Source organism: Lepisma saccharinum, chromosome 7 (assembly GCF_977018435.1).
Source record: "Lepisma saccharinum chromosome 7, izLepSacc3.1, whole genome shotgun sequence".
Taxonomy (NCBI): Eukaryota; Metazoa; Arthropoda; class Insecta; order Zygentoma; family Lepismatidae; genus Lepisma; species Lepisma saccharinum.
Genome location: NC_139235.1, coordinates 83,981,309 through 84,003,303, shown reverse-complemented (window position 1 = coordinate 84,003,303; position 21,995 = coordinate 83,981,309). Strand labels below are relative to the sequence as shown.

General features: G+C 43.3%; 1 protein-coding gene across 1 annotated transcript in view; it reads left to right on the top strand.

The window, feature by feature from the left end:
- Positions 1 to 21,995, top strand: part of LOC145989976 (meteorin-like protein) — a 269,077-nt gene that overhangs the window by 207,238 nt on the left and 39,844 nt on the right. The window lies entirely within an intron of this gene.

The following is a 21,995-nucleotide window of genomic DNA, read 5'->3' as shown; positions in this document are numbered from 1 at the left end:
CACTGGCTAAGCTAACCTACAAATAGGAGTTGGCAACACTGACTTATAAACCCACTGGGTCCTTTTGGCATGTTTTTTCATGATGTGTTGCTAGGCTATTGAGCATCTTGGCGTATACAATATATATATTTTGAGAGGGGGGGGGTTATGGCTTTTTATGCTGTACGAATACTGGAAGCTTGACAGTGACAACCAACAGAGTAGGTAAACCTACATCCAGGAACTGGCAACACTAGTTTCTGACAGTGAATTTGAAATAAAATATTAAACAAAATACATGAATAAGCTCTGTGAATACAAATAATACCAATATTATGCCCCCCAACTCCAACTGGGCAACTGGGGGGAAATAATTGTACAACAATTTGTACCTAATTGTACAATACTTGTACCTAATTGTACAACTTAGGCCGTGTCCGGATTGGCAAGCGCTCTGTACTGTTCTCTCCCGTTGCTCTCGAGTGCCGTCGAAGTCATGTCCAAGTCGTCCGAATCTGCATGTCCCCTTGTAGTACGGTTGTCACTTTTCCCGCCAGGTGTCAGCCCGAACTTCACCCACCGCGCCCTGGGGCGCAGGCGCACAGTGCGGAAGCAGAAGGTAGACGCCAAACAAACGTCACAATGATTTTCACCTATTTACTAGTTATATTAAAAATGTAACGTGCTACTTCATTATTTACAATTTTTCTACATTCAGTATTATCGATAAACTGTTAAAGTATCATTGAGTTTTACATCGTCTAATCAGTAAATGTTGTCTGTACAAAGTGAAAGTAAGAATATGGCTGCCAAGCGCAGGGTCACGGCGAGTTCAAGCGTGCATCTGTCGCGCCTCTCTGCTCTCCCCTCCCCTCTCACGTCTGCCGCGAATTCGGACAACAATGAAAGCACATGTTTTTACGTTCTCGTAATACTAACCTTGCCCCACTGATTTTAAATTGCTTCCATCCGCTTTTTTTTCTGTGTTATTTCCGTATGCACGCAACATTCGCTTTCAATTCAACCTGTGAGCTGTATAATGAAACACAGGAGTGTTAGTATAGCAGGCTCCGAGTTTACAATTTATTAAATTAAACAATAATTTATGTAAGAATATACTTGTACTTACCGAACACAAAATAATAAAAGCACATGTGAATGTTTGCGTGTGTTCATGTTATATGACGACTGAGTAAAAAAATAATGTTGACTCCCCGAAAGATAAAGTTTCTAGTTCGACATCAGATGCATGCAAATTTTATGTTTTGCTCTCCAAAATCTTGATCATACAGCAGAGGAGAAAAGGGGAGAGAGAGAGGAGGTACTATCAGCGCCATCTATTAGCAAACAATAGAAATAAAAAGTAGGTCAAACTTTTTCAACACCCAAACATTTTGAATGTCTTCGCTTAGTAATACGATCTAGCTGAAGACGTTTAAAAGAGTACTCTTAGTCGACGAAGCTAATTGCTAGGGCCCTTATATTACTAAAATATTCTTTAATTTGCATATTTCTCATACCGCCATATGTTGTTCTAGTTGACTTCTTCCAAAAAAATGCTAATTAGCGAGAGTTAATTAAGCAAGGCAAGTAAAAGAAGCAAAATAGAACAACATATGCCGGCGTGAGAATATGAAAAAATTCGATTCAGAGGTGGATCGAATTAAAATTGAGGGATATTTTGCATTTTTTCCCTATAATATACAAAACATTTACCATACATAATCTTTTCTATTTACAACAGTATAAAATAAGAAGAATGTGTGACAATATCCATATTAACCCATTCGCATACCTTAAATGACAATTTTTTTGCCATAAAATACCATTTAAATTTGGCTATCTCTCGCACAGCAAGACAAGATGTCAAATATTGTGAAAACTATTCAAGCAATTTTATATATTGAAGTGGAAGTACAGTAATAAGTTTGCACATATGCAGTTTACTTGAAAAATAATTAGAAACTCACCTAATAAATTTGATCACACACACACTTTTGCATTCTATTTCTATTCCTCAACCTATATTTTTCCTGCCACAGCCACCTCTTTCTTATTTTCACTACATTTTTTAGTTTCACTAACACAAAATGAACCCTCGTGTTCACCTTTTCAATCACAGAATCTTCTACAACATTCTTATACAACATATTTGCAAGACGTAACAAATGAAGGTTTGTTTACATGAGAAATTACTAAACAAAACACGCTTGAAATGGTATGAAAAACTTAGCAGCGCAAACATACGCGTCATAGATTTGAAAGATCATACAACCTCTGCCATCTATTGAATGAAAAAAGAACTACGTGATGAAAATCGGGAAGCCGTCGATTCTGTATAGAGGGAAGATGGAAAAAAAGAGCTCTACGGAAACTGACGCTTTTGACAATATTGTACACCCGTAAAAATTACATATAAATAAGACTTAAGCGTATTATTCTGGTTTCATTTCAGATTTTACCAACCTGTCAGCTGTAGTGTTTAAGTGACAAGCGACTTGCTCAAATATGACGCTTTTGACAATATTGTACACGCGTAAAAATTACATATAAATAAGACTTAAGCGTATTATTCTGCTTTCATTTCAGATTTTACCAACCTGTCAGCTGTAGTGTTTAAGTGACAAGCGACTTGCTCAAATATGACGCTTTTGACAATATTGTACACGCGTAAAAATTACATATAAATAAGACTTAAGCGTATTATTCTGCTTTCATTTCAGATTTTACCAACCTGTCAGCTGTAGTGTTTAAGTGACAAGCGACTTGCTCAAATATGACGCTCTTGACAATATTGTACACCCGTAAAAATTACATATAAATAAGACTTAAGCGTATTATTCTGCTTTCATTTCAGATTTTACCAACCTGTCAGCTGTAGTGTTTAAGTGACAAGCGACTTGCTCAAATATGACGCTTTTGACAATATTGTACACCCGTAAAAATTACATATAAATAAGACTTAAGCGTATTATCTGGTTTCATGTCAGATTTTACCAACCTGTCAGCTGTAGTGTTTAAGTGACAAGCGACTTGCTCAAATATGACGCTCTTGACAATATTGTACGTATATTGTATTGTATAGGAGACTAGAAGCATATAATTTGGCGAAAAAAAAACCCAAGTAAGGTCATAGAGAATAGTTAAAAAAAATAAACAATTATATTTTGCATTGCACAGCATTGGATATTAAATAACATACCCCCAAAAAATCTCTGCATTATGCGTTCTGTAAAAAATTGCCCTACGTGCCAAACTGCTGTGTCAAGTAAACATTTTCAAAGACACTGTCGTACTTGTGTGCCGGAAAAGCGAATATGTGCGACCAAACTGTGCTCTAAGTGTGGAAAAAATATTTCTATTGCCAACTTCAAGCGACACCAGCTTACTTGCAAGAGCACTGGAACATCTCTACCGCAACCTTCCAAGCGAAAGGTAGAAGTAACCTCCCTCGATGCATCGCCACCTGCCAAACGCGTCAAGCTGGCGAAGAAAGCAGACCGATTTGCGTTTGAGCATTTATTAGAAGACTTTAACATAACATCAGACAGCTTCTGCGATGTGCGTAGTTTTCTGGAGAGCGAGCGAGCTAAGATAATATCCATCCTCAACGATGCATTGGCTACATACTCCACTAAATTCTATGCTGTGCTACGCTGCAAGTATAAGAAACCGTCTGATGAAATATATAAATTCTTCCATGCCACAAAAGCAAAAACACTGCATCAGGCAGATGTCACTGACCTCGACAGCATCTACGGCAAGTTTGTCGAGGAGCTTGTGGCAAAGCACGAGGAGCATCAGGCTGAAGGCTCGGGCGGTTCGCTGTGTGGCGACCCCCACAAACTTTATCTGAAACTTAACAAATTCCTGCCACTGGCAGGGTCTAGCTATATTGCCCTGCCACCCGAGGTTGAAGCAAGGAAAGCTGTTCTCAATATTCAGAACAAAGACACCAAATGCTTCCTCTGGTCGGTGCTGGCAGCATTGCACCCTATACCTTGGGAAAACCACTCGTACCGTGTTGCACACTACAAGCAGTATGAGTCGGAACTGGAGGATGCAATGGCCGAGATTGCCTACCCTGTAGAAGTCTCGCATATTCGCAAGTTTGAGGTTCGTGCTCGTGACTTGTTGGGCCTGCAATTAAGCATCAATGTTTACAGTCTCACCAAAGCAAACATCGTCTACCCTATTCGGGTAAGTGATGTAGATGATGATAGTGCACAGCAAATTGACCTTCTTCTTATCAAGAATAACACCTGCCACCATTATACGCTTATTCGCTCTTTTTCCAGACTTGTTTCAAATCAGAAAAATAGACATAATGGTCACATCGAGGTGTGTCGCAGGTGCCTGTCCACTTTCGACAACCAAAAACAATATAAATTCAAACACTCTCGAGGACCCAACATTGCTGCTGAGAAGCTAGCTCGCCACATGCTCTACTGTGGTACCAACAAGCCTGCACGAACTATCCTGCCCGAACCTGGTGCAGTAGAGTGCTTTCGCATGCACAGTGCTATGGTGAAGCATCCTGCCTATATTGTAGCAGACTTCGAGGCTTTTCTTCAACCTCTGTCTAACTGCGAGCCCAACCCCGAAACATCCTCTACTATTCCTTTCCAAATCCACGAGGCCTCGAGTTACTCCTATGTTGTGGTGTGGCGAGACCATATTGCCTCCGAGCCCTATGTGTATCGCGGTCGCGACCCGGTCAAACACTTCCTGAAGAGAATGCAACAGGAAGCCATCAAGATAGAGAAGGTGCTGTTGGCCCCCAAGCCCATGCTACCTCTGTCTCCGGAAGACAAGCATCAGCACGAAATAGCTCTAAATTGTCCTGTTTGCAACTCGGTCTTCACTGACGATAACAAAAAGGTCCACCACCATGACCATTATGGGACCGGAAGCTACATTGGCCCGTGGTGCAACAGGTGTAACTTGAGAGCCAGGGACCCGCGCTTCATACCAGTCTTTTTTCACAATGGCTCGGGATATGATTTCCATCACTTGGTCACACATCTAGGGTACGACAATGCGAGAATCAATGTTCTGGCACAGAACGAGGAGCGTTATATTAGCATCAGCAAGCGGGTGCCGATCCCCGACTCAAGCAGGAGCATCGAGCTTCGGTTCCTCGACTCTCTGAGGTTCCTCCAGGCAAGCCTGGATGCTCTTGCTGGGAAGCTCAGAGACGACCAACTAGCTATTACCACATCAAGTTTCCCGAACTTAGATGTCACACTCATCAGACGTAAAGGGGCCTACCCCTATGAATACGTCACCGACCGTTCCAAGTTCGAAGAAGAGTTGCTGCCTCCCCAGGATAAGTTCTACAGCCAGCTGAGAGGTTCAGGTATTACCGACGAGGAGTACAAGCATGCTCAGTTTATGTGGGTCGAGTTGGGTTGCCGAACTTTCGGTGATTACCACGATGCATACCTGAAGCTTGATGTGACGCTTCTTGCTGATGTGTTCCAGGCGTTTCGGGCGACTGCGATAAACATTTACAACCTGGACCCTGTATATTTTTACAGCCTTCCTGGACTGGCATGGTCGGCCATGCTCCTGCTGACTAAAGTTAAACTTTCACTTATCTCTGATGTTGATATCATGCTTTTCATCGAGAGAGCTATCCGGGGCGGCATGGTCCAAGTGTCGCAACGCTTCGCACACGCCAACAATCACCACATGGCCACTGGTTACGACCCCTCCCAACCATCAAGCTACATCATGTACACTGATGTGAATAATCTTTACGGGCACTCCATGATGCAGCCACTCCCAACAGGACAGTTTGAGTGGGTTGATCCTTCCAACTTCGACGTTAAAGGTTTTGACGATTCGGAACATGGGTTTTTTGCCGAGGTGGACCTTGACTTCCCCGAGGAGCTGCAGGATACATTCTGTGACCTTTCGCCTGCTCCGGAATTCAAGTGTCCACCTGGCTCGGATCAACCGAAGCTCATCATGGATTTCGAACCCAAGAAGAATTACATCCTACACTACCGGAACCTCCAATGGTTAATACAGCAAGGGGTCACGGTCCACGCAGTTTACCACGTGCTCAAGTTCGAGCATTCTCCGTGGTTGAAGCCGTACATCGAACTGAACACCAACCATCGCACTGATGCCACTTCGGAACTTGATCGCGATTTTTTCAAATTAATGAACAATGCGGTATTTGGGAAGACCATGGAGAATGTGCGAAATCGCGTTGATGTGAGGTTGGTGACGAAGAAAACAGAGTGTCGTCGACTTGTTGCAAGCCCGCTGTTCAGGTCTCGAACAATTTACAATGAACAGATGTCTCTGGTTCACATGAACCGGCGCGAGGTGCTACTCAACAAGCCCATCTATGTGGGAGCTGCAGTTTTGGATCTGAGCAAGTTGTGCATGTTCGAGACATATTACGACATACTACGTGCACACTACAACCACAATATCTCGCTCCTCTACACAGACACAGACAGCTTGGTGTACCATGTTCGCACGGCCGATGCGTATGGTGATATAGCCAAAGTTCGAGCTCTTGAAGAGCTCTTCGACACATCGGGCTATCCCCAGCTAAACCGGTATGGAATTCTGCCCCGGAACAAAAAAATACCCGGCAAACTCAAGGACGAGAAAGACGGGGATGTGATTGTGGAGTTTGCTGGACTTCGTGCCAAAGCCTATGCGATCCGGGCTGAGGGTTCTGTAACAAAAAAGGCAAAGGGTGTAAGCAGGCAAGTGGTTCGGGAGCACCTCAAGTTTGAGGATTACCTCGAGTGCCTCAGAACAAAATCGCCCATTCTACAAAAAGAGCATCGTATCCAAAGCGTCGATCATGTGCTTACAACTAATATTGTCAGGAAAGTTGCTCTGGATGCACACGACGACAAGAGGTGTATTCTTGAATGTGGGGTCCATACACTTCCGTGGGGCCACTATCGCCTCCAAACTAGTAAGGCCTGCCCAGAATGTAACAAAAAGTAATAGGCAATGCGAAAAGAAAAAAAAAAACAATTTTAATTTACTTCCACTTCCTCGATTACATGCATGGCACAGCAAAATTAAACTTCTGGAAACTGCTAATTGCAATTTGTACTTGTGTATATAAAATTCCACATTTCTTATTGTGTGCTATTTTTTTTAATTTTTTTTTTTGTATCTAAAACTGTTCAGTTACTCTTTCATTCTTGACGTCATACACAAATGTTTTCTCTGCAATAAGAATGACACTGCACAGAGTATCTGCAGGCAAGGCGTCGTGGAACTCGCATACAATCTTGATGTTGGTACGATCGTTGACAACCACGTGCTTCCTCTTAGATGTGTTGATGACGAACATGGGTCTGCGAGCTATGAACTCGTTGGGGTTGTAGTACACGTCCACATTGCTCGAGGTCACTCTCTTGTAAGCTGTGTACGCCTCGTAAAGTTTCAGGTAATCGTTGTTCGTAATGTTTAGATTGTAGTTCTCGCGTGGGAAAACTTCATTCCTGCCATTTTTGAGGTAAACATTCTTAATTTTGCAATTATCGAACTGGCTAGAATCTTTCTCTTGGTTATTATCTTTCCCTGTCTGGAAGAGCACGACGGTAAACTCTGGCATATCGTACCGGATGCTGTTGAACTGCGTAGTAACATCAAATTCAAAATGGTTGCCGGAAGCAGGTTTCTGCACGCACTGGTAGCCGTAAAATTGGATGGGTACTTGGGGGTTCTTCAAAATGTCGGCTTTGTATTTGAGACTGTAATTAGATTCGTATTCTACCACAGGCATGCGCAGCTCCATGGACTGGATGACGCACTTGGCAGCGTCGGGTAGTGTGTTGGCAAGTGCTGCACCGTCTGCACCCAAGGTGCTGTAACGCATCAGCACATCGTTGTCGTTGGCGCTTCTGCGAAAAGTGACGCGTAAACCACCCTTCCACATAATCTCCGTGTAGTCGGAGAAAAAGCCTGGAAGCAAGCGCATGGGAAACAGTACTGTGTGGCTTCGAGTTTTGATTTTTGTATCTGCTTCGAATCCCCCTGCTTGGTAGTATGCTGCATCCGTCTTGGAGAGCTTCAGTGTTCCCACAGCTGTAGAAGTAATCCCGGGGTAGTCAACCCTATCGATGACGGTGCCATGCTTTCTAACTTCCACTTGCGAGAACAGATGCGGTACAAAATTGTCCACAAGTTTTAAATTTGCATTGGCGTTAAATGCTTCCCCGTTGTCTCTCTTCACCACATCAAACTTGATATACAAATCAGCTCTGTGAGGGTGAATAAACCCATCCCCGACGTCCACATCGTATTCGATCTCCCTGTTCGGCTCGTTCAAATTGGCGAACGTGCGACGATTGGGTGGGAAGGACTGCAACTCGTAACTTTCGATTTGCTCCATGATTGTTATTTATTATACGTTAATCTCCACGACGGCGGTGGTAGTAGCTCCGGCAAAATTCACCACCTCATCTTTTTCGTTTGTCACTGCCAATTTTATGTTGTCTATGCGATTACGAGATATGGGGAAGTATATCGGTGGTGAGGGTGTGTAGATAATCGGTTCCATGAATTCAGAGTTTGGTTTGAACGTAGCGATGATACCCGTTTGCTTGTGGCTGCCTGGGATGCCATCCGAGGATTTGGTGATCATGCCTTCTGCCACATTGCAATGTATGTTCAGAGTCTCGATGGCTAGAAATTTAGGAATGTTGGCACCGATGTGCTTGATGCCAGGTTCGAGCTTTGTGTTGTTCTCGAATCCCAGAAGCTCTCCAACAGTGCCTAGGTCTACTGTTTCTGTAGCAGACACAATTTCAACTCTGTGAGTTACAGAATTTTGAGATAGCAGTATATTTCTTGGCAATTGGGCTTGCAAGGTAGACAGATTGTACTGTCCTGGCGTGATAACTATTTTTTCATTTCCAACAGTAATTTTGTTATTGTGCTCCGTGACATTGGGTATGAGGTACATGCTGTAGAATGCACGAAGAGCAATAGATTTAGGATAGATGATGTCGTCATGCAACGCGAGTTTCAAGACCGAAGTCTCGCTGGTGAGATGGAACACTCCCATGGTGTTTTAGGTACCACAATGCTTTCTGAAAATGTTCCACTGAGGGGTTATTTATTTTAGACATGTATGCGAGAACGGAAAGGCATAGGTGGCCGCAGTTAACATCGGTGAAACCCTGGATGCGTTTGTCATTGTAGTAGAGGTTGGCAACACTGAGATACTTCACCAACCTGGCAGGCGGTGTGCCACCGAACGAATCGAAAACAAATGCTTTGTCATCGTCAATTTTGAGGTAGCATATCCAATGTGTACCAGGATTTTTGTAACTGTCCAGGTTGACCACGCCATACTCCTTTTTCTTCACAGCAGAGGGTAGAGAATCGGACATGAAAACACCCCTGAAGTTCCTTATTCCCAAAGGTTCGATCAGAGATTCAATATCGAAGTTGGACAGGGCTTCTTCTTTTTTTTATATTTCTTCAAAGCATCGAGGTTGTTTTTTCGCTTTTTGGTCACACCTTTCCCCTTCTTTTCCATAGCCAGGTTGTGACGTTTCTGTTCTTCCAGCTCGGCCTTGTTCTTCTTTGCATCGATGACGGTTTTGGCAATAGCAGCACTGCCTCCAGCCAAGCTGCCCACTGCACCCAAAGCTGCCAAGATGGCCGGAATGCTGAATATGAAACCTCCAATCTTCTGCTGCTTCCGCGAATGCTGCAACTTTTTCAATTGTGGAGTGCTGAGCAGCAATTTCATTCCGTGTCCTTTGGACAAGCATGAACGTTTCTTCTTGAGTTGTTTCTTGGTGAGTAACCCATCGAGGGCACCCAGCGTTTTCAGATTCGAATATGGTATCTGGTACACGACGCCCTTGGCCTTCATGATGTAATTTTTTTTTTTACGGTATGTTATTTTATATATGTTCAGAGATTTTTTGTTTTCTCTCCCGTATAATTTTTTTACGGTATGTTATTTATATATACTTTGCAGCTATTAAACAAATTCGATTATGTGCTTTGTTTTCTTACCAAGAAGTTCTTTTGTCCCCTTGTACGCGATTCGAGTTGTGTTCTCGATTAAAATGGATAGCTTCTCGTCGGATAACATGCCAGCGTATCGATCTGGTAAAAATAGACTGTATTGTCCGTTGAGCAACAGACGTACTTTAGGACCAAACTGGGTTGCAACAATTGAACCAGAAGTTATTGCATAAGGTTTGTCCACTTCCAATTCCTGAATTTTTATATATTCGATTGACAAATTTAGCATTTGTTTTAATGCCTGGACGTCACTAATTTTTTCACTCATATCGAAGAAATATTTTTTTTGGTCTCGTAGATTTTTTACAGTATGTTATTTATAGAAAAAAATTTCGGCATTGCCTAATGCGATCAAGTGATCGATGATCCTGCTGGTTTCAGCATTTGAAGCATACCAGTCGTCTGTATATCGTCTTCTCCCCTGTCTCCACTCGTGAAGTTCGTCCATCTTATCAGCCAATTTTTCATCAGCAGCCCGAAAAAAAAAGCATAGGGAGAAGAAGAAGATTTTACACCGCTTATTTTTCTCAGATGATCCAGAAGTAGCATTTCACAGGGCAAGCGAAATTGTGGTGTTATTTTAACTAAATCAATAAGCTTTTTAACATCCTCGTGACTATCGTCGAAAGTAAATGTAAATATTTTGTATAACACTTCTGTTGGTAAGTCTGTTATATGCGTAGACATTTTTTACTGCATGTTATTTAATTACAGCCCCCACCCCAATTTTCGTTTTGTATTCATGGCAATGGTCGTGCCCAATGCTGCAACCCGTTCACCCAGCGAGGCGTCTCTGCTGACGAGTCTCCCGAACGCGGCATGCTCCAATTTTCTATCAGCATCGTGACGCGCATCTAAATTCGTATATGTGTTGTAAGCAATATCGTGATCCTTGCATGCAGCATCCAGCAGATTTACCCCCTTGTCTCCTCTCTCCAGTCGCCGTTCCAGTTTAGTACCCGGTCCGCAGTATTGGTAACCTGGTAGGTGCATCTCGAAGGGTAGCTTGTTGATGATGTCGTTCACGAGACCTCGACCCTCGGCCACATTCCAGAATTTGGGGGGCAGGGTGTTGATGATTTTGATAAGGTAACCTATACCTTTATTGTCGTTGACAATAAAGTTGCTAAGCTTGGTGCTAATCATGTCCATGATGCCCACCTTCTCGTTGTGGAAGTTGCGATTGCCTGCATTTTCTTCGCCTGCGATAACCAGCAATCGATCTACAAGCTTCCTTACGTCGTCTACCCAAACAAACTCTTTAGGTAGGGTATTGTAGAGTTTGACACCGCTGCCACTCTTGAGCTGGTTCCATATTGGCTTGATGAGGTTCCTGTATTTTTCTCCACTGCTTGATTTTACGCGATTCTGTGTTGCATCGTTGTTTTGGTACAGGGCATCCGTCATGATTAAAATTTCTGTGTAACTTTGGTAATCCTCGTCTGTGTAATCTTTAGGTTGCTTTTTGGTGATAAGTTCCCACAGGCCCACAGTGCCAGGATACCTAGTCCAGCTGTTCTTCTCGCCCAAATTAATTTTCACGTCGTCACCTTCGAACGTAACTTTTGACTTTCCAATTTTCCAAACCACACCCTCGTTAAGTTCCACAGAGGGGTACAATCCAAACACCTCGTCCTTTTCAAATTTCCCGGTGCTCAGGTAATCTCTCGCCAACGGACCTAATTCAACTACCTTGTCCGAAGAGGTACTGCCTAGAACCTGACGTCTCAGAGGTGCAGCTCCAAGTTCGAACGGGGTAGTGTGAATACTGGATATCGGTGTAGGCACAGCATAATTTCGAGCAGCAAGTGGCACGAGCTCGTTGATTAAATCTTTATTTTGCTCGGTAACATCTTTGATGTCTTTACCTAGTCCACTTATAGCATCAATAATAGGTTGGTCCTGTCGCTTTTTCTCTTCGTAAATTCCGCGATTCTCTGATTTCCAACCCCTGAAGCGTTTGGCCAGGTAGTCGCGCAGCTTCAAGTTGTCGTCTGCGAGTTTGCGTTTCATTATTTGTTATTTATAATACGTCAAGACGTTTCTTGTAACGTCGCAACGTTTAGAAAGTTGTTTATTTTGTTTCTGTATTTTCCGTCATTGGGTTTCCTCGTCATGTCTATCGTGGCGAATCCGAAATCATCTTGATTCCAGCATGAAGAGCAAAATTTGGAAAACTGATTGTAGTTCATGTCCCCGCCTACATAATCATCGTAAGCATGTTTTAAATTGGTGTGGTCTTGACGAAACAAGCAAATAAAATTAGCGTTGTCTCGGAGAAGCTGCTTGGGAATTTTAGAAAAAGTCTGAGCAAGGTAGAAGCAGTCCATGCCTCTGTGCCGCCCCTGTGTAAAAAAATTGCGAATTTCGTTATGGTTCTCCAGGATGACATCGTCGAAGACCACCACCGAATTTTCATGGCAGCAGTCTAGTGGCATTACTTCGGAGGCAAAAGTAGCTATGCTCAGCCCTTCGTACAGTTTTGTCAGCTGTTGATATTTTGCTTGCTCCAAACTTTTGGAAAAAACATACAAGTGCCTGTTCTTCCAATCTAACCAGTCGGGAGCAAGAAGAAAATTATCAATAAGTAAAGTTGTTTTCCCACACCCTGAAGGTCCGACAATAAGGCAGCGAATGTTGTCCGGCAACAGTTCGCCGTTTTTCCTAGCCTGACGCTCCGGGGGAAAATCTGGCAGTCGCCTCACCACATCCCAAGCACCCGTTACACAATCACCTCGTTTGCGTCGATCCAACTTTTTTCCTCGAGTCCCAACCATTTCACCAACAGTTTGTCACCTTTTCTACGTAATACTTTTTCGATAAGATACGTATTGGGGTATTTTGTTTTAGAGAGTTCCTCCTCGTAGAATCGCCCTTTCAAAATTTCGTCGCGATTATCTTTTATTATATACGTGTGACGGTTACCTGGTAACAATCGAGCAACAGTGAAAAGTTCCGTACTCCAGTTTTTGGTAAAGCCTTTTTCAAACATGCGCTTAAATTTACTAATTCTTACTTGGTCTCCAATTTTGAATTTCGGTTTTTTGTTAGTGGGCCGGTACTTGGGGCAATAAACAGTAGAGATCAATTGTGCCTCATCAGACTTGCTGACATCAGCAGGCTTCATGCGTATCGTGCTATGCAAACTGTGATTATAGTCGTTTACGAGTTCCGGAAGCACATTGACCCACTTGTGGTTACCTTGAAGCGTGAATCGTTTCCACATGCGTGTTTTGAGAGTACGGTTAAAACGTTCCACTATGCTGGCTTTGATGTGACTGAAAGTCGAGTAATGTTGAATATTTTGCTTCTGAACAAACTGTTGAAATATCGAGTTGTAAAATTCCTTTCCGTTATCCGTTTGAAGAAATCGAGGTCGCCTGCCACTTTCATTGAAAATAGTTTTGAATGCTTCCATTACGCACACACCTGTTTTAGCCTTGAGGGGCAAAGCCCACGCAAATTTTGAAAATGTATCTATAACAGTAAGAAGATACTTGTATCCTTTGTTGATTTTATGTAAATTTTTTAGGTTGCCGCTACTCATTTCCACAAGGTCAGCCTGCCAAAGGTCATCCACGCCTTTGGTCACCACCGCCAGTCGTTTGTAGTTTCGTCGTGCAGGTTTATGCAGCTCGTTCACGATACCCTGCCTAGACATGGCGCGAAAATAAGAATATAGCCTGGATGGGATTTCTGGCTGCAGACAATGCTGGGTTTTCTATATACAGCTTGTCACCCATTTCTATGTCGATAATTTGAGTGGCATCTTCGGCATAGGCAGTCTCGCGACTTTCGGGGTGTGTGAAATCGACCAGCTCAACTCCTCTTATTTTAGGCTCATCGCCAATATTCGTCACGGTCATGATTGGGTAGTGGGTTGCGTGAGGCAAAGACCAGTAGGAAACCTTGACGAACTGAAGTGTGCCAGCGAGAAAAAATTGATGATAGGCTTTTGCAGGAGTCAACATGTAGAGTTTGTAACCTGGATTGAAAGGGGAGGAGAACTCTCTGTTTGGTATGCTGTACAGTTCGATGACAATCGTAGACTTGAGATTGTCGATGCTGGCGTTCAGAGTGTTTACGTTGGTTCGAGCCTCAGTCTCCACATCCTCCAATCTGCCATTCACCGATTCCAGGTGTTCCTCGATAGCATGAACAACAGTGTCGTAGTTTGGTTTGATCTTCACATCGACAATAAGGCTCTTGAATTTTTCATTTAAGTCATGTAGTTGGGTGCTGAAATTAGCTATAGTCGATTCCTGACTTGCCTCGATACTCCCAATTTGCTCTTTCACGCTGGCAATAATCTGCTGCAGGCTTTCTACAAGCGTCAACTTGGAGCTCTGTATTACAAGGTCGTGGACCTGGGTTCTAATTTCCGCAAACAATTCATGCAGCTCGGTGATGTTCTGGTTGGTAGGTAAAGTCGCGACAGACCCCCGTATCGATTCAATTTCGGATTGGATGTTTTTGATGTCGTCGGATTTGAGTATTCGGTTGAGAGTTCTCTTCACGCTTTTCAGTTCCTGAGAGGTAGGCAGGGTGGCCACCGTGTTTTGGAGCGATTCCAAAGCTTTTTTCACCGCATCCAACTCGGAGGCATCGGCAGCAGCACGTATGCCTTCTTGCAGTTGTGTTATGTCATCCTGGGTGGGGGTAGATTGCTGCAGGGTTTCCAACTTAGTCTGTATGTCGTCGATCAAGTGATGGAAATGAGACAACTCGGATTCTGCATTCAGATTTTCCAGTTTGGCGATTTGCTGTTGGACGTTGGCCAGTGTATCCCTGATGCCCGGCAGTTTGGTTTCCAGCTCATCATGAACATTCGCCAGATCATTTCTAATGACAGCAAGAGCATCCTCAATATGGGTTATGGTGCCTTGCAGCTTCCCGAAATCCTCGTAGGTCTCAAGTTGGAGTTTGATGTTGGCCACGCTACGGGCAATGGCGTTCAGTTCGCTGGACGACGGTAGATTGTTGATAAAATCCTCCAGCGTTTGGAGTTTAGTTTTTACTTCGTTGATGGCCGCATGCAAAGCATCCGTTTGAAGCTCAGCCTTGATGCTTTCCAACGTAGGGATTTCGAAAGATTGAAACTGTTCGCGCAATTTAGCAATACTAGCGTTCACGCGATCGTAGTCGTCTTGTGTTTTAATGCTTTGGATGATAGTTTGCAGTTCGGTCTGGATGTTGCTTGTTTGATCCTGCAAGCGTTGTTTCAGCTGTTCAACGTCTGAGGTTTGCGTTTGTTGCAGCTTCAGAAGTTCGTTCTGCAGATTGCCCACACTCAGTGCCAGCTTGTCGAGATTGTCTATCGACGCGAGGTCGGTGTATTTTTGCAGCAGCGATTTTAGCTCTGCATCAATCTTGAGTACAGGGTCCAAGCACTGAGACTGCAAGCTGGCTATCTCGGACTGGAGGCTGGAGTTGAGCGTGGACTGGAGGGCCTGCAGATCGCTTCGCAGCTTCTTGACCCTGACGTCGAGCATGAGAAGCTCGTCGCCATGGTCGTCGCGTTTCGTATGGCCAAAAATATCGTTAGGCATTATTGTTATTTATTATAGGATAGCTAATTTTCATTTCTATGAAAAGAGGGATGAGTTTGTCGTAGTCGTCCAAGAGCTCTATGTACAGGCGATCGCCAGCAGATACATCGTACGTGGTGGTACTGTTCATCCTATCGTGTTTGATGCGATAGATGTTCTTGCCGGAGGAAATTTTGGCCTCTCCTTTATTCTCGGGATTCATGTCAAACTGCAGTTTGCCGGAGATGGGGAATTGGTAATAATTTAAGTTGTTGTTGAATATGTAGAAAGTCTTGCCCACATCCTCGTCGTACTGGGTCAGGATGCTATTCAAGTGTATAATCAACAAACCGTTGAGTTTAGATAATAGGGAGGGTAACAGGTCCCAGCTTGCAGGTGGCGATGGTGCGCTTTGGGCGGATACCTTCATAGCTTGCTTCCTGAAGCCAAACAGGTTCATAGGCATTGTTATTTTATTTTATATTTAGTGATTCGTTTCGAGCAAGCCAATTTCAGCAAGTTTAGTATTTTGTAGAGCGAGTTGGCAACACTGCCAGTGAGGTTAACATATATTATCAAAAACACATCGTGAAAAGCTACGTTTTGTTCGGGCACACGTACACTCACACACACAAAAAGCTAAAAATTATATACCGTGAAAAGCTACGACGAGTTGGAAACACTGCTGGTGGGGTTAACATACACCATAAAAGGCTACGCCTCGCCCCGAGTTGGCAACGCTGCTTGTGAGGTTAACATACACCGTGAAAAGCTTCAAAATATCTAGTAGAATTTTTGTAGAGTGGGTAGGCAACACCGACAAGCCTCAAATAATAATTCGAGCCTCGTCAGTGTTGCCACTATTTGTAGGTTAGCTTAGCCAGTGAAAGATCATAGACTAGAATTTTCTTCGAATGGGTTGGCAAATGTAAAAGGGGACAATGGGTCCCCCTCATAAAAAGCTACAGTAAGAGCCCACAGGCCAACTCTGCGCCCCCAACAGTGTTGCCAGACATAGGTACATGGGCCCCTCAGGCCCTTTGATGAAAGTTTACAGTGAAAAACCCGGCTGACAACACTGTCATACGGCAATATTGCCAGATATAAACAGAGGGCAATAGACCCCCCTCATAAAAAGCTACAGTGGGCCCACAGTGTTGCCAACTCTGTCCTCAACAGTGTTGCCAAACATGAAAAGCTACAGTAAGAGCCCACAGTGTTGCCAACTCTGCCCTCAAATACATCATAAAAGGCTTCAAAATATCAGTTGGTGAAATTTTCGTGGGGTGAGTTGGCAACACTGAGCCCCACATGATGATTCGAGCCCCAAATGAGGGCTGTGAACTCTCTAAATGCCCCTACTCACGCACACACATACTGTGCTACCATCCATCCATCCCTCTCTCTTTTACGGCAGTATATATTTATTACCAGCTCTCTTGCCCAGTGTATGTTACACCAGTATATAAATTAGCTAAATCCTTACCAAATAAAAAAAAGCTGTAGGTAAATATTAGCAACACTATCGGTTGTTTAACTTTTCCCTCTCTCTCTTCTCTCTTTTTTTTTGTAAAAAGCTATGGCAAAAATACCAGTAGGTTGGCAAATTGCTTTATGCACTGTAAAACCTCAAGCAGTATTGCCAGCTCCTTGCTTGAGGTTAGGTTAGACCCAAAAACAAAAACCTTGGTGACTTTTCAAGTAAAATGTTGGCAATACTCCAAGACAAGCCTCAAGCAGTATTGCCAGCTCCTTGCTTGAGGTTAGGTTAGACCCAAAAACAAAAACCTTGGTGATTTTTTCGAGTGAGGAGTTGGCAACACTGCTTGTGAGGTTAACATACACCGTGAAAGGCTACGACGAGTTGGAAACACTGGTGAGGTTAATATACACCGTGAAAAGCTACGACGAGTTGGCAACGCTGCTTGTGAGGTTAACATACACCATAAAAGGCTTCAAAAGATCAGTTGGTGAAATTTTCGTGGAGTGAGTTGGCAACACTGGTGAGGTTAACATACACCATAAAAGGCTACGACGAGTTGGCAACACTGGTGAGGTTAACATACACCGTGAAAAGCTTCAAAATATCAGTTGGTGAAATTTTCGTGGAGTGAGTTGGCAACGCTGGTGAGGTTAACATACACCGTGAAAAGCTTCAAAATATCAGTTGGTGAAATTTTCGTGGAGTGAGTTGGCAACACTGGTGAGGTTAACATACACCATAAAAGGCTACGACGAGTTGGCAACACTGGTGAGGTTAACATACACCGTGAAAGGCTACGCCTCGCCCGAACACGTACACTCACACAAAAAAAACAAAAAAAATTATACACCGTGAAAAGCTACGACGAGTTGGCAACGCTGCTTGTGAGGTTAACATACACCGTAAAAGGCTACGTCTCGCCCGAGTTGGCAACGCTGGTGAGGTTAACATACACCGTAAAAGGCTACGCCTCGCCCGGGTTGGCAACGCTGCGAGCCTCACCGAGCGCCATTTTCTGGCGCAGAACCTGGGCACCCCCACTATTTTGGTGATTTTTTCGAGTAAAAAATTGGCAACACTGCAAAAAAAAGCCTCAAGCAAGATTGCCAGCTCCTTGCTTTAGGCTAGGTTAGACCAAAAAAAAACCTTGGTGATTTTTTCGAGTAAAAAGTTGGCAACACTGCAAAAACAGCCTCAAGCAAGATTGCCAGCTTCTTGCTTTAAGTTAGGTTAGACCAAGCTAAAACCTTGGTGATTTTTTCAAATAAGAGGTTGGCAACACTGCGAGCGCCACCGAGCGCCATTTTCGGGCGTTGAACCCGGGACACTGCTCTACTGATCTCGCTACCCAGCGAAGGTTTAAGGCTCGAGTCCCGCCTGGACATTGTGTCCCTTTGCGGGTGTCCATCTATTTCATCTATTCATTACTCATCCTCGCCTTCCAATTAGATAAAAGTTACAGGAAAGCAACCCAAAAATAAGAAAAAAATATTTGCCTCGTAATGACGCAATTTGACAAGGATGCCTGCAAGATGTTTTCACAGGAGAGGCAGCAGTGCTCAAAGAGGGAAAGGTTTTGGAATGCTATCTCTCTAGTTAAGAATATCCTCTTAAAGAAAATTCCCCCACTAGGATAAATTGCATAGACATCCTCCACCCACTGCATTTTCTCTATGATTTTGCAATATACTCGTACTTATTATGTTATGCAGCAGTAACTTCAATTAATTCTTGTCAACAATAAGTCGCCCCTGCAAAGAAGTTGCTGAAATTCTACTGCTGGAAATTTTTAAAATACAACACTACCTGAATATATGTAGAATATATTGACATAATTTGATGCATGTTTCTTCCGTATTAAAAAAAAAACACTAAGTGTTAAATAAAAATTAAATAAGAAGGATACTGTTATAGACATTCGTATTATTGAAACTGATGGCAATATTTGCATTCATACGTTTATGATTGTCCCTTCATCCGCCTCATCTTATCACGATTCATCCTCATCTTCGCGATTAGCCAGAAAAAGCAGAAAAACGAAATAATAATAAATCAATACGTCTGTATGTGTCGTTCATTTAAAGACGAATTTCTACTGGGTTGATCGCTACTATGAGGATGAATGATGAACTAATGAGTGGAGAATGAGACAAACATTGATATATGCCTTACTATGGTTCAAACTGGGGCCTCTGGCTTCCTAAAGCGTTATGCTGTCATGGAGACCCGTTCGTATACATGTAGAGGGACTTACTTAATTCTTTCCGTTCAATCTTACTCTCTCGATCCTGTTGCAGTTATGTCCACGCTATAATTAATTAAATTAGTAAACTATTTGCATGAAAATATGCGCACGAGACTCTACTCCCCCCCCCTCCAGCACACACAGGCATTTAAAATTGTTTCACTTTAGGATTTTTCGAGTGTTCTCTATTGTGCTCGTCTCAAGATGAGACTCTCATCTAATAATCATTTAACTTCATTGCTGTGTCTCATAATCAAGGGGTCCCGGGGTCGATACCCGGTGAAGGCACATGGTGGTTCGGATTCCACTTTAACCTGTAGGCCCAGTCCCGATTAGCCTTACTGTGCATAAAGTGGACTTAAAACACCAAATCAACCAATCAACCAACCAACCAACTTTATTGCTGCGTGTAGAAGTGTAGACAAATAGTGTTAAAGAACCAAAGACATTGATTCCCTTTTTGCTGAATTCAGCATGAATTTGTTCGTTTGCCATCCTCAGTTAACTTGAGAAGGCACGGGAAAGCAGTGAAGACGAACTACATGTTATAAACATTGCTTCCCAAGAGTTATAATCGCCTCTATGAGGCGATAAACTTGTATGATTTTACATGTTATTAAGCGGCCCGCAGGTGAGGGATCCCCTTTTTGACGTCATTCTAGCAGAAGACCTTCACGTGCCGCCGTAGCGCGGGAAGCCGGAATAGCACCCCCTGACTGTTTTTTTCTAAAGCCCACTGGCCTTTTTTATAGTCAGGGGTAAACCTCAGTGGACGTGGACCCTGTAGCGTTGGAAAATTCCACTGTAACGGTCTTTTGAAAGACACCTAGCTCCCCCAACCGGGGAGATAAAAAAACAGGGGAATCTAATATCCAGCAAAGCACTATCCAATAAGCACATACACTTACATGCAATAATAACATAAAAGTACACTCATAGAAACATATTACTTTACCCTACACGTTGTAGCTGACCAGCAATTAATTAATACAATATACAAGAACCAGTAATGGTCAATCCGACCATTACAAACCTTTCAAAGCTTGGGTAAATACACTTGGCGTGGTAGATGCACGGTATATGGAGAGCGCCAGCAGTTCCAAGATTCGTTGCCGCTGACCTATTCATGTCGCCACAACGAATAAATCACTCTAAAGCCGGTGCTGTTGTCAACGCGCGTTGCATTCTGGGTTCCACCCTCGCAGGATCGTTCCAGAGCGGAACTATTTGCCAGATTACAGGCCTCGCAAGGGCGGAGTGGAGAGCGATCTACCGTGATATCAATGTCTTCCCGCAGCGCTTCAAAGCGTGGCTCCATAGCAACTCGACCGTGACAAATAAAGGATGCGGTAATGGCGGCAAATGCTCCGTGTCATAGGATAGGTCGCTCGTCTCCTGGCGGCTGCAACCACAGCCAGGATCATTGTCTGCGTGCGAGAGCCTTTAGGAGATGAAACTTTAGTTTTATTGTTCTGGCAGGAAGAGTGGCGTGCATATAGCAGCGTAAATGGTCAGGTTCCTTTGACCAAGAGCTTTCCGAAAAAGAACGAACATTGAACGCTGGAAATGATGACGAAACAATTTCGTCCCGTGACGTCCTGCTTATTTTTCCGCACATATCTTAGCATGCATATTGCATAACGGGTACTAACTTCTATTAGAATATATTGCATAGTTATTTAGATGTTACCGATGGAGCCTTCTTCAGGTAGGCCACTCCGGGTGCAAAAAATAATTACTTTTAATCCACTCTTGTATTAATTAATAAATTAGCTCTTTTTAAGGTCATTTAAAAATGTGTAGCTTTATCATATTTGGATTCATGGCCTTCTTAGTTAGTATTTGCATAAAAAAAAAGGGTGCCTCGTGAGAAAAAGAATCTGCGCCTGAATTATTTTTCGTTTTGTTTACTCCTGTACATATCTTCCCTTAGGCCCGTACCAAAAATTGTTTGGGGGGGGGGGATGGAGGTAGCCGACCCGATAATGTGGGAAAAATGAGAATATCCGAAATGTTAGAGTATTACATATGACCACCAACGTTGTCGTAGTATTGTAGCTGGACGTACAATTGTAGTGTTGCAACATTATGGCTCAAAGTGGGTTCCTGGGTTCGATACCCGGTGGAGGCACATAGTGATTCGGATCCCACTTTAAACTGTTCAGTCCCAATTAGCCTTACTGTGCATAAAGGCTAAACACCAACTCAATCAATTATGGTCCAAAGTAGAGGGAAAATTGAACTCACCGATAAACTCTCTCCCCTGACTACAATCAGTGACAATGAAAAGAGTTTAGGACAGTCGATCTCCCAGACACAAGAAAGCTTCCGGAGTTAAATATCAAGATAATATTGCGAAGCCAGTGTTTCCAACTACTCCAAAAGCATAAAGCATTTTAACACTCATGACAAGCAGCACATGCCAGAAAGAGGGTTACACGGAAGTCACTCAGCACATTCATCCTTACTTCCATAGCGCTCATTCTGTGGGTGATGATGTCATCAGTAACAGCTTTCTGAGGCCATTTGGACTGGGGAAAACCAATGGCTGGCATCTTTCGGGCTTCAATCCTGAGGCAGAAGAACTTGAGGTCATAGATGCTAAAATCTTACAATGAAGACTGACCTACAGGTCATCACCATCATATAGAAGTATAGCGCATTGGTGGAAGCCACAGACTACCAAACCGTCAGCCATGTTTTTATAGGATCCTCTAGCGCGTAGAGT